This window comes from Bubalus bubalis, chromosome 23 (genome assembly GCF_019923935.1).
Source record: "Bubalus bubalis isolate 160015118507 breed Murrah chromosome 23, NDDB_SH_1, whole genome shotgun sequence".
Lineage (NCBI taxonomy): Eukaryota > Metazoa > Chordata > Mammalia > Artiodactyla > Bovidae > Bubalus > Bubalus bubalis.
The window spans coordinates 30,759,082-30,773,474 of record NC_059179.1 but is presented as its reverse complement, the minus strand read 5'-3'; positions in this window follow the sequence as shown (position 1 = coordinate 30,773,474).

The window sequence follows — 14,393 nt, the reverse complement described above, 5'->3', positions numbered from 1 at the left end:
CATATTAAAGCAAAATCATTCTTTATTTGTCCTTCTTTGCCCCCAGACTACACTACACTCTTACATCAAAGGAGTTGTTTTGCCTGTAATTATGTCTTCAGGTACATAGAGGCTGGTTAATTACTGAGGCTGTGATATGAGAGCTTCCCCCAGACCTCCCCATCCTGCATTTGGATGGGATGCCCTTCCCCAGCCTGGACCACTTTGGCTCTCCTGGCTTTCTTAAGCCTGCCCTTCCTCCTCACCTGTGCTCCCCTCACTAGCCCTTTCTGCCTGAAGCTACCCTCCAACATCTAGCTTTTCCTTGGACCTTGTTAGCACAACCAGTCAGGTTCTTCTCCGCTCTTTGACCTGTGGTCTTTGCACTCAGGCTCAGTAAACACCATCAAGAGATCTGTCCCCTGCATTGTCTCTTGAGTCCTAATCCTCAGAGCTTCCCTAGCCAAGTTTTTCCTGGGCACCTTTCCCTTTGGAAAGAGATTGTCGGCAATGATCTGATGAGCTGGCTCAGGACTCCCTCTCTCCTTGGGAGCCTTTATCTTGTCTTTATCTATTAGAAGTGGCTTCAAGGGAAGCCCAGGAGTTGCAGGGTGGCGGTTGGGGGTTAGGGGCGGGGCGGGGGGGAGGTTAGGAACTGTTAGGCACAAGCAGAATAGCAGGAACTAGAACTGTGGGACTCTGCCTCTCCCACTGGCTCCTGCACAGGCTTAGAAGTGCTGACTAGGCCTCCTTCAACCACTCCCCAGGCCCCCACCCCCACCCACACACTCACCAGTGGGTGTAGACATGGGCAGAGGATAAAGAGCCTCCACCCTACATTGGAGCTCACCCGGATGTCATCTACTCCTGGGCATTATCTCTGCTCTTCTGGACTCTGCCCTCCCTTCTCCTGGACCTCTGAGGTTGACAGGCCCTTCCTGTCTCAAGCAGCTCCTGGGCTTCTCCCATGCAATGCCCAGTTCTTAAAGGGTTTGCTAGACTATGAGCTCATCATGGGTGGGGAGCATGACTTGCTCCCCCACCATCCCCAGCCCCTAGCACCTAGCATGGCACAAGCATGGCCCAGAAGAGAGGCTTAGGCCATGAAGGTCAAAGAGATGGATGACCTTTCCTTGCCTGGCTGAACCTTGGTGCTGGCCTTTCCTGGCTTCCTTGCTCCAGCATGTAAGAAGAGGCATTGAACACTGCAAAACTATTCCTGAGTCATTCACATTAAAGTTTAAATATCAAAATGCTGCCTCTGTAGAGTAGCCAGAAACCCATTGAGCCAGATGGTGGAAATTCCCTTCCCCAAAAGTGCAGTGGCCCAGCCACCCTTTCCCCGTTCTTACTGTTGTACATATCTGGGGACAAGATGAGTCTCCAAAACAATAAATTGCCTCTAAAGGAGAATCTTCCAGAATCACTAGGCAATGAAGTCAGTGTCCTGCGACCAAAGTGAGAATCATACAGACCTTACTTTCGTCACACCTTATTCTCTCATGTATCCTGGGGGTGGGGGGCATTCCTACAGTAATCTATTTTCTTTAACATCTCCATATTTTTTAAAACGAATTAACAAAGATTCCAAATTCAGGTACTTTAAGGTACCAGTGACTGACACCAGCTCAAATATGATCGTTTTCAGAGACATTTGGAATTAAAAGATGACCAATGCCTTAAGCTAAAGGAATACAGCTCTAATGGTGAAACGTTAGGCTTTAAGAGATGGAAGGGGAAAGCAGTATGCAGGTGGCAAAGGAGCTTCCCCCTAATGATGAGCTGGTTGATTGTATAAGTCACTCAAAGCCTCAGTCTTCTCATCTGCAAAGTGGGAAGAACAATCTTTGCCTTGCCGAAGGGGTATCTATAAAGGAACTTTGGAAACTGTGAAGTATTGTGCACATGTCAGGATAGTCATGGGCTAAGAGAGTCCTGGAAGATTTTCAGGGAAAACAGAAACAATGGCAAAAAGATGTGAGACTTTGGGGCCATTGCATGGCTCTGTCATTTTGGAGGAATAATCTCACCATCTGCAGGGTCAGGGTTCTCCCCTACAATGGGACAGTGCCATTGGCATTCAGTCTACCTCTCTCCCCCAGTTTGAAAAGCATCCTCAATTCATCTCCTCCATGTTCAGTAATCACAGATAGGGATGTCACTGTCCATGGGGGTTTGGGATCAACTTGAGAGAACCAGATGACCACACTGAGCTGGTAAAATTCTAGCCAAAAGTAAAGAAACTGGCAATCTCAGGTCTGGGAAAAACTTTCCTCCCTTTGATTCTCTTTTTTGGAAAACAAACAAGAAACACTTGGAAGAGACCCATTCCTGTCTTCAAAGAGGTCTGGGGGAACAGGAGCCCTGTCTGTGAACCACTGGACTTAGCAATCTGGGAAGCAACCCCCACACTGGGGGCTACACAAAATCTCCAGGGAGGAAGCAGCCTGGAATGGTGCTGCTTCTAGTTTCTGACCTTTTGCCTGGATGCCTGTCCACCACCCATGCTCTTCTCCCCTCTGAAACCTTTTCTTTCTCTCCCTTCTTTTTCATCTCTCCTGCCTGAGGCCTGCAGTTTGCACTCTCCCCTTCCTAACCAAGAGCTCAATTCTCTTGGGTGAAAAGGCTGATGGGCACTGAAGTGTGTGTATTTATCAGGGATAACAGACGTGTGAGCATGTACTAGACATAGAGATGACTTCATTCCATCAGAAGACATAGTCTCCCACACATCAGTCTTCTCCAAGGTGTCGGGACACAGCAGTGAGCAAAGGGTCCAAACTCCCACCCTCACAGGATTTATTTCTTATCCAGGTACACACATGACATAGGACCAGTGGGTGTGCATGCAGGTATACATATAGGCACATACAGGCACACAAAAACCCTTTACTCCCATGCTTTTTAGGAAATGAAAGGCAAACTCCAAGCTGGAGCCAGAGTAACAGAGATTCATACAGCAGGGCTGTTACATTCTGTTATGCATCATAGAAATATCGTGAGAGACTATGGAAGAGTTTGCCTTCACTGGAAACCCTCTCTTGCTTACGTGGGAAATTGACTTTCATTTGCATACACTGACCTTTTGTGTGGTTCCACGTAGTAAGGCACACTACATTATGTATCCGAATACTTAAATTTAAAAAAATTTTCGTGTTATTCTAATTCATAGAGTTCTAAAAAATCTCACAGTCATGTGTAGCCTGCCAAAGAGTCACGTCAAAACAACTGTCTAAAATTACAAGTTACCTGGAAAAGTCAGAAATGTAATCAGAGGCTATTTCCATATAACTACACCCTAAAAACACCCATCCCAGACAGGCAGGCACATGAGAATAGCATGTTGGCATATAGTCACAAGAATCTGCCCTAGACTTTTGATTCTTAATTGCATCATTGTTAATGTAAAATTGAGTAGAAAATCCCAAATACAGAGGCTAGAATTTGGACATTTTTCTCCATTTCCTGGTTCACTGGGAGAACTGGACTCTGTCAGACCTTAGTCTGACTGAATGTTAAGGGCATATCTTCTCATCCTGTTATTTTTTCATACTTTGGATGTGAGCGCTTTTAAGAGCACTGTACATACATGTAATGTGGTCCTGTATTTTGTTAGAGACACCGTAAGTATAACAGCTAGTATTCACGGAATGCTTCAAGCCCTGTTCTCCATGCATAATTTTTAATTTTATTTTATTTCATCCTCAAAACAACTCCAAAAGCTATTGTCATCACTCCCATTTTACAGATGAAGAAACAGAGACTGAGAGAAAATGAGTGCTTTGTCTCAGATGGCACAGCGAGCAAGTGCCAGGGCTGGGGTGCTCCCTGGTCTCCAGCCGACGAACGCAGCAGGATGTTCCTTCTTCCTGTTTATAACCCACTTACCTTCATCCAGTTCTGTCCAGGCACGTGGGTTGGGTATGAGTTTATGCAGTCTCACTAGCTGGGTTTATGTACATAACAAGGGCGCTTGTGGCAAATCCTCATTAGATTATAGACTGAACATTTCTCCAGGAAAGGAAACCTGGATTCTCCCTTCCTACGTTGTGAGTTCTTCCACAGCTTCCACAGCCTTCCCTGCAGTGCCTAGTAAGTGCCTTGCATAAAATAATAAAATAGAATTCCGTGGACAAAGGAGCCTGGCAAGTTACAGTCCATGAGATCGCAAAGAGTCGGACATGACTGAACAACAATCACTCATAAAACAACTGTGCAATACACCTTGTTCAGGGACTTCTCTGGTGGTCCAGGGGCTAAGACTGCACACTTCCAATGCAGGGGGCGCGGGTTCCATCCCTCATTCGGGAGTTAAGATCCCACATTCCATGTGGCACACCCTTCCCCAAAAAAAACCACACACACATTGTTCAATTACTAGGAACTTTGTTCTGGATCAAATCAGGTGCAGGCAGCACCTTTAGTGTTATTTATCAGACATTGTCAATCTTCCATTGGCGGCCAAGCTAACGTCTCATGATCTGTCCACCCTTTTCCACAATTAGCCTCACTGCTGGGCTAGAGGACAGACACCATGCCACAGAAGGTCCTAAGAAAACATACATTGGCCACCCACCCCAGAGGTTGCAAAGCTGACTGCAATATACAAGTGCACTTAGAAGGATTGTTGGTCACGTAGGGAAGAGGTTCTCAGCCTGGGCTTGTGCCTTAGAATGACCTGGAGATAGAATTGCCAGATTTATGCAATGAAAACACAGATATGCACATTTTAATTTGAATTTCAGATAAACAGCAAATGATATTTTAGTAGAAGTATGACCCATGCAATTTGGGGGACAAGTGTGTGTGTGTGTGTGCAAAGTTGATTGGTCATGTTTGACTCTTTGCAACCCTATGGACTGTAGCTCCTCTGTCCATGGGATTCTCCAGGCAAGAATACTGGTGTAGATTGCCATGCCCTTCTCCAGGGGATCTTCCTGATGGACCCCGCATCTCTTACATCTCCTGCATTGGTAGATGGGTTCTTTACCACTAGCGCTGCCTGGGAAGCTCCAGTTTGGGGGACATGCTTATGCTATTTGTTGTTCATCTGAAATTCAACTTTAACTGAGTGTCTTGTGTTTTATCCAGCAACTTAACTGGAGAGCTTAACCTAGCCAACTAAATTAGGTCTCTGGAAATGGGGTTCAGATACCAATAATTTAAAAGATTTCCTAGGTGATTCTTCTGTGCAACTGGACTTGAGAATCACTGATAGAAGGGACCTAATATGCTGGAAGGCAAAGGAGGGAGAGTGGGGTTTGGCTTAGGGTGTGTAACCCCTGAGCAGAAAGTGGTAGAGACATGTGACAAACTTCACTTACCCAAGGGTCCGCTTCCAGGCCACATTCCAGCTGCCAAGCACTGGAGTGTACAGCCGGCATCATGTCTCCAGAGCCACACCGGGGGCCCCAGCACCATTTCCAAGGAGCTTGGTGCCCTCCAAAGGCACCAGTCTTCCCTCTACCACCTCCACCCTGATGCAGCAGAGCTAGCAGGCATCAAATTTTATTTCCTGTGTGTATCTGAATTCAGCAGGCACCCAAATTTCAACTATGACTTGAGGAACTCAGAGTATAATTCAGAGTATAATCTGCCTGTGAGAAGTGACACAGCACACGGGTTAAAAGCCTGGGGTTTAATGCTAAGTAGAGATGGGTTCAAATTCTGTTTCTGTCATTTTCTCATATATATGTTTGGGCAAGTTACATAACCTCTCTGAATCTCAGTTTTTCATCTGCAGATGGAACTGACAATTATACTTACCTCACAAGTTCATTGTGAGGCTCAAATGAGATAATGCCTGTAAAGTGCCCAATGCCTAGTATGGAGGAAACATCCAATAAGTGGCGGTTTAGTCGCTAAGTTGTGTCCAGTTCTTACTACCCCATGGACTGTAGCCTGCCAGGCTCCTCTGTCCATGGGATTCTCCAGGCAAGAATACTGGCATGGGTTGCCATTTCCACCTCCAGGGGATCTTCCCGACCCAGGGATCAAACCCTGGTCTCCTGTGTTGCAGATTCTTTACCATCTGAGCTACAACGTAGCTGTTGTTTCATAGCTTCTACCTCTCCCAGATGGGCCTATAGAGCTTCCTCTCCCAAAGCTTGGCAGCAAAAAATCATACAGGTGGGGCTACAGTCCTGTCTGACCTAGAGCTCCCCAAGGAGTCCAGCACACGAGCTCAGACCCTCTTGTTCTCAGCCTTCTGGCTTTGAGCCCTTAACCAAGCCTTGTAAGATAGGATTACTCATGCCAAAGAGAAAGGTGGATTGCACAAAAATGACCTGACTCCCTGAATTCCACTTATGACTTTGTCACTGACCAATCATGATCTTGGGCAGGTCATTGCACTTCTAAGTTTCTTCACCTATCAAATAGATAGAGGTCAGACAGTCACATCTAGCCATAGTGCCCTGTGATCAGCTTGCTTGTAGAAATTCTGGCCCTGAGTCCCTAGCCACTCTCCTCAGAGAGTTAAGATTCTTTTTAACCTGTTCCCAGGCTTCTGAAGTAGTGATTCAGGGTTCAAGCAGGACAGAGAGCTCTGAGCTGTGGGCTTCCTGCCTTCTCTTTAGGTACATACATACTCTGCTAAAAAGTCCAATATATACTCTTTATATTTTCCCTTCAAATAATGGAGGGAAACTTCAGTATTTATTCTGTCTTTTGTCCTTCCTAAAGATGAGTCCAGACTCACCACCATGGTGTTGCCAAAGTCCACGGGTACAAATGGAACTGAAATGTGAAGGGGTGATTTTAAGGGTGTCATTCAAAAGCTAAAGTGCCCCCTCCAACTGGAACACCCTAGATACACCTGTCCTTTTTCTCCTAGGTAATCCCTTACTAATCCTTTTTCAAATTTCACCTGCCACTGAGAGTCCACTGCTGTTGTCATTTTTAAAGGACAAACCTGTTTTTCAAGTGATAATTGCACTGGCCATCTGTCTGCATTAGCCATCCCCCACCCACCATCTTTCTCCAACCCCTAAATAACTGAAATAATAGTGCAATAAAAGAATCTGGTTGCAACAGACAGCATTTTGTCCATGTGTGTTCAATACAGGATGGACCTATAAATACACCGAGTTACAACAGAAAAATCTTCTTTGGTTTCCCCAAGTTTTCTTGGCTCAGAGCTAGAGAAACAGTAGACGCTCATCTCTGATGAAGAAGATCGTTTTATTAGTGTGGATCCCAAGGAGCGGTTGTGTTACTTTTTTACAAGGGGACATAATTGGCTAACATCCATGCTGATGGATAGTCTGAGAACACGCCTATCTCCATTAGCACTTGAGATAAAGTCCTAATCAAAGTGGTCATGAACTTCTTTTGAAGCTGCACAGGAAATCTCTGGGAAACATGGTTTAAAAGACTCTAGTTCAAAGGAAACTCCTCCTTTATTAATAATATTCAGAGATTTTTTTTCCTGATTTGGTTTTGGTAACTTGCTGTGCTGAAAGAAACAAAATAAGAACTGGGGCACTGTTTCTGGGAAATCCAACCCAAAAGGCTGGGAGGGGTTGCAGATAATTAATCTGGGGGGACTTTGTCAGCAACCTTGCAGTTTGGGCATGGTGAAGCAAGTCTCAGTAGCTGGTCATTTTGGTATTTTTTAAGACAGCCATCCTGGGTATGAAGCTATATTCACCTCCTCCCTTTGAACTATCAAAATGTAACATCCTTTGATGGGGTTAATTTTACTCTGATTACAGATTTACCCAGAGAGGATCCTTGCATAGTTCAAGACTGATTATCCCTTTGGAAAGAGAGTCACAAAATATCTCATGAAGATATTCTAATAGCAAAAGATTTTGATCACTTAAAAGTGTTGGTAAATTATGCTAGAAGTTAGCATGATACTTAAATTTCAGTGGGTTTTTTGCTTTTGTTAAGAGATGTAAGTAAACACAGTGAGGGAAGAATTTCCATTTCTAAGATGAGATAGACATAAATCTTCTCTATTCTTTCTACTAAACACAATTAAAATCCTTGGGCATTATGTATATAGCAAATAGAAGAAAACTCTTAGAGGTACAGAGAGAGAGGCAGACCAGCTAGGGATCTCAGGACCCAAGGAACAACACAGTGGTGAAGTCTCTGTGTTTTATTTTTGCCTCGTTTATCCCAGACTTGGAGTTGAAGAAGCTAGTGCAGACAAGAAAAAAGAGAGAGACAGACAAACAAAAGTCTGTCCTCTCTAGCCAAATGATCAGGAAAGGGGTAGCCTAATAAGACAAAAAAACTTCTGGATAATAACCACTCTGCTTCAGCCAAACACCACAGAAAAACTGCGACCACACCCACATTCACACCAGTAAAGGTCAACTGGGGAGAATAGACTTCCATCCTAGCTAGGCTGTAATAAGGCTCCCCGACATCCTCTGCCAAAATGGTCCCAGAAAAGGCAGAACAGAGAGCCAGGACTTCCACCCCTGCCAGCTGGTGAAAAGGACCCCTCTCCTGCAGTGTTAGTGCAGATCACATGGGGAATTCCTGTCTGCACAGCTTAACAAAAGGGCATCCTTATCAGGTGTCAAACGGACTGAGAGGGGAATCTGGACTCCAATCTCCGCAGAGTGGTAACAAGGCAGTGCCCTGCCTCTCTCTCTTCTCCTGCCACAGTGGTGTCAAAGGAAATCACAGGAAACAGAGGTTTAAATAAGATGCAGAGGCTTATAATATGAAGATGACCAAGCTTCAACAGAAAAATCATTCATCATTCTAAGAACCAGGAAGATCTCACATCAAGTGGAAAAAGACAATCAAAGGATGCCAATGCCCAGATAACAGAGAAATAGCCATGATGAAAGTAGTTCAAGGAACGATCACAAAATGCTTGAAACAAATTAAACAATGGAAAGGCTCAGCACAGAAATCAAAGATCTACAAAAGAACCAACAGAGTTTTAGAACTAAAATCACAATAACCAAAATAGAAAGCTCAGTAGATGGGCTCAACAGCAGAATGGAGAGGACAGGAGAAATAATCAGTGATTTAGAAGATGGTACAGTAGAGATTATCCTGTCCTAACAACTGAGAGAAAATAGGATGAAAAAAAAAAGGGTGGAGACTCAGAACATGGGACTAGAGAAAATCATCGAAGATTAAAGTCAGTGGAATCCCAGAAGGAGAGAAGAAAGAGGGCAAAGCTGAAAAAAAACAAAACAAAACAAAAAAAACCTTGAAGAAATAATGATTGAGAACTCCCTGAGTTTGTTAAGACAAAAACACTGATTCAAGAAGCTGAGTGAATCCCAGACAGGATAAATTCAAAGAAATCCATGACAAAACATACCATAATTAAATTTCTGACAACTAAAAACAAAGAAAAAATCCTGAAAGCGGCCAGAAAAAAAAGTGTAGATGTAAACAAGATTATTCTAAAATTTGTATGGAAAGGCAAGTGTAAAAGCTGAAAACATAAAAACTCTAGAAGAAAACATAAGGAAAATGCTCCTTGACTTTGACCTTAACAATGATTTTTTGATATGACACTGAAAGTGCAAGTAACAAAAGCAAAAATAAACAAGTACATTAAACTAAAAAGCTTTTGCATAACAAAGGAAGCAATCAACAAAATGAAAAGGCAACCTACAGAGTGGGAGAAATTATTTGCAAATTGTACATCTATAAGGTGTTAATACCCAAAATATATAAAGAACTCATATATCTCAAGAGCAAATAAAAAAGAATCTAATTTTTAAATGGGCAAATGCCCTAAATAAACATTTTTTCAATGAAGATAGCCAATAGGTACACAAAAAGCACTCAACATCACTAATCATCAGGGAAATGCAAATCAAAACCGCGATAAGATCTTATCTCATACTTTTTAGAATACATACTAAAAGTCAGTTGTGTCTGACTTTTTGTGACCCCATGAACTGTAGACAGCCAGGCTCCTCTGTCCATGGGATTCTCCAGGCAAGAATCCTGGAATGGGTTGCCATTCCCTTCTCCAGGGCATCTTCCTGACTCAGGGATCTCTTATGTCTCCTGCATTGGCAGGCAGGTTCTTTACTAGGTTCTTTACTAATGCCACTGTTTAGAATGGCTATTACCAAAAAGATAACAAGTACTGGTGAGGATGTGAAAAAAAGGGAATTCACGTGCACTGTTGATGGGGAATGTAAATTGGTATAGCCACTATAATGGTATGAAAGTTCCTTAAAAAATTAAAAATAGGATTATGATACAATCCAGCAATTCCATTCCTGGGTATATATCTGAAGGAAATGAAATCACTATCTCAAAGAGATATCTGTACTCCATGTTCATTGCAGCATTATTTACAATAGCTGAGGCATGAAAACTTAGGTGGTCATCAACAGATGAATGGATCAGGAAAATGTGAAACACACACACATACACAGTAGAATATTATTCAGTCATAAAAATAAGGAAATCCTACCATCTGCAACCACATGGGTAAATCACACGAGGGCATTATGCTAAGATAAATAAGTCAGAGAAAGACAAACACTGTATGATCTCTCTTACATGTGGATCTAAAACAAACAGAACAAAAAACCAAGAGCATCTGAACCCACAGAAACAGCAGATCAGTGGTTGCCAGAGGCAAGGTTGGGGAAAATGGGTGAACGTGATCAAAGAGTGCAGACTTCCAGTTATAAATGAATAAGTTCCAGGGATCTGATTACAGCAGGGTGCCTATAGTTAATAATACTGTATTATATTCTTAAAAGTTGCTAAGAAAACAGATCTTAGAGGTACTTACCAAACATACACACAAAAAGGTAACTATGTGAGGTGATAAGTTAGTTAACCTGATGGTGGGAACCATTTCACAATACATATGTGTATGAAATCATCACATTACATGCCTTAAATTTATACAGCCTTATGTCAATTATATCTCCATAAAACTGGGGAAAGAGAACCATAAACACACACACTGACAAGTTTCTTGTTAAGATGTTGCTGCTGCTGCTGCTAAGTCGCTTCAGTCGTGTCCGACTCTGTGCGACCCCATAGACGGCAGCCCACCAGGCTCCCCCGTCCCTGGGATTCTCCAGGCAAGAACGCTGGAGTGGGTTGCCATTTCCTTCTCCAATGCATGAAAGTGAAAAGCGAAAGTGAAGTTGCTCAGTCGTGTCCAATTACATTGGGGAAAACAATAAACGAGTAGACGGGATCCATAATTGTATTAAAATAAAATATTTAATTAAAAAGTAAGGGGAAGGGATTAGAGTTAGCCTTAGAAGATACAGCCGTGTCCCCCATTCTTAAATACAGAAAATATGTATGTCAACTGTGGGGGCCGCATGGCAGTCTGGCTGAGGAGACATAGTCTGCCCAGAATCAGAATCTAACACATGCCCAGACAATTGCCCGAAGGAGACATGATTATAGAAAAGATGGCCTGGCAATTGGTAACGTGTGTCCTGGGGCCCAGGTAAGGTCATGGGCATTGTCCTTGGGAGATCAGATTGCAGATGAGATTCAGAGGCAAGTGGAGCTTGCCAGGTTGCTCTCTCAACTTGCCTCTCCTCCCTCCCAACTCTCTCAGTAGCTCTCTCAGTCCTCCAGCCATCTAGCTTGGATTGCTTTTAGTCTTTTTTTCCCCATCAACTTAAAAAACTTAAAGTAAATAACACAAAATGCAGAGAAGAAGAAAATAAGATAATAAAACCCATCAAAATCCCAGCTGCTACTTACAATATCTTGGTTGATGTGCTGTGTGCTCAGTCACTCAGTCGTGTTCGACTCTTTGTGACCCCCATGGACTGTAGCCCCCCAGGCTTCTCTGTCTTTGGAATTTTCCAGGCAAGAATATTGGAGTCGGTTGCCATTTCCATCTCCAGTCTTGGTTGATATATACACACAAATACACCTACTCTATCCACTTCAGGCCCTTAATTTGTACCACCCTTCCCTCTCGTGCATGTTAAATGATAAAGCTAAATTATCATAATGCAGAAACATCCTGCATAAGGTCCTATATTACATATGCCTCTAGCAAGATCTTCCCTAAAAGAATATTCTCCCAAGCTACCTTATATAAATATATGTGCACTTTTTATTTTAATAAAAAATGAGATCATACTGTACAGGCTGTTTTGTAACCTCTTTTTCACTCAATAATGAATCATGAACATCTTTCCAGGTCAATAAATATGCTTTTACAATATTTTAATGGCTACACAATATTCCATTGTATGACTGTACCATAATTTATTTAACCAGCCTCCCAACTGTAAGCATTTAAATTATTTCCAAATATTTTTTGCTGCTGTAAACAATGTTGCAATAAACATCCTGGAACAAAATCTTAGTCCTTAATTATTTCCTTAGGATACATTCCTGGAAGGGAATAGCTGGGTATATATTTGCACATTTTTAAGGTTATAAAAGATTTTGTCAAATTGTCCTGCAGTTAATTTGCTCCCTTTCTCTGCATACGAAAATATCCAACCCCCTCTCCCCAATACACATGCAGCACCCCCATCACTTGGGTGCCATTCTGATTTTCAAGGAGCTGCCAACAATTTCCTGATCAGTTCTTAACTGATGCCAAAGGTTTAGGCTGTTGACAAACTTCAGCTCTTTCCATGGCAATTTGCATTTTAGATGCAGATACCTGAGGTGGGTGGTGTGGCTCCTTTCATGGACCTGCCTCTGTAACATCTGCTCTAGCACTCAGAGATCAGAGGAGGTACCTTTGGGCTGTCCCTGACTATTACTCACCACACTGGAGGGCAGTTTGCTGTGAGCACCCCTCTGTCCCTCCCCTTTTGGGAAGGAGTGAGTCCATTCAAAACCAGCAGAACCTAAGTCTCTCAAGGTGGGTACCTTGAAACCAGGACAGGCACATACTGTCTCTACTTCCAGGATTATCAACTTCAGGAATGGCAGCACCTGCTTGTAACCCAGTTCTGGTTTCCAGTTCCGCACAGAATCATCTGCAGCTTGCCATCCTCCCCCAAAGTGGGCACTTGGTCCACGTCCCTGAGAGTCTGACCAGGCTACCTGTGAGCCATGTGTCTAGAGAAGAGCATTGGTTCTTTTTTTAAAATCTTATGTATTTGTTCATTTTTTTTTTGCTGCGCTGGGTCTGTTACTGCTCACAGGCTTCCTCTATCTGCAGCAAGTGGGGGCACCTCACTAGTTGCCATGTGTGGGCTTCTCCTTGCAATAGCTCCCCCTGTTGTAGAGTTCGGTCTCTAGAGAGTGGGCTCAGCAGTTGTGGAGCATGGGCTTAGTTGCCTTGTGGCATGTGGAATCTTCCTGGACTAGGGATTGAACCCGTACCCCTGCATTGGCAGGTGGCTTCTTACCTATTGGACCACCAGGGAAGTCCCAGAGCATTGGTTCTGAAACCAAGGAAATGGGGGTCTTGGGCCCCAACTCTCCAGCAGGGAAGCTGGGGATCAAGAATAAAAGCCTCTTCCCTCTATGTCATCCATCCTGATAACTGGGAGAAGGGATGTCATGTTTCACGTCTCTTGCAACCTAGCAGGACTGGACAATGGGAAAATGTCTGGTGAGAAAGCAGACTTGGAGCCCTCAGGACGTGCTCATCCTGTGTTTATTATCATTGTTATCCTTAATAGTCCCAGAGTGCTGAGGAATTGATGCTTTTGAACTGTGGTGTTGGAGAAGACACTTGAGAGTCCCTTGGACTGCAAGGAGATCCAACAAGTCCATTCTAGAGGAAATCAGTCCTGGGTGTTCATTGGAAGGACTGATGCTAAAGTTGAAACTCCAATACTTTGGCCACCTCATGCGAAGAGTTGACTCATTGGAAAAGACCCTGATGCTGGGAGGGATTGGGGGCAGGAAGAGAAGGGGACAACAGAGAATGAGATGGCTGGATGGCATCACCAACTCGATGGACGTGAGTTTGAGTGAACTCCGGGAGTTGGTGATGGACAGGGAGGCCTGGCGTGCTGCGATTCATGGGGTCGCAAAGAGTCGGACACGACTGAGCGACTGAACTAAACTGAACTGATACCAAGTGCTGCCCACCGTGGGCCAGACACTTACAGCTTAACAGATAATTAGCTCATTTAATCTTAACAAACCCTGAGAGGTAAGTACCAGCATTATCCCCATTTTACTGATAAGGCCCATAGAGGTCAAGAGACTGCCCAAGTCCCACAGCTGATAAGTGAGGGAGCTGGAAATCTGACCCAGGTGGCGTGACCCCAGAGCCCACATTCTTAGCCACCATGCAGAACTGCCCGTATAATAATCACACTGCCACCAGCCACTGAGCAGATGCACTGGGTGTCTGGCACGGTGCTGAGAACTTGAAACACAGAGTCTCACTCGATCTCCTCCACCTTTGGTGAAGTGGGGATGACAGTCGCTGGTTTACAGATGAATAAACTGAGGTCCTGACAGATCTGACGGCTCATCCCAGGGCCAGGAGAGCCCTGAGCATAATC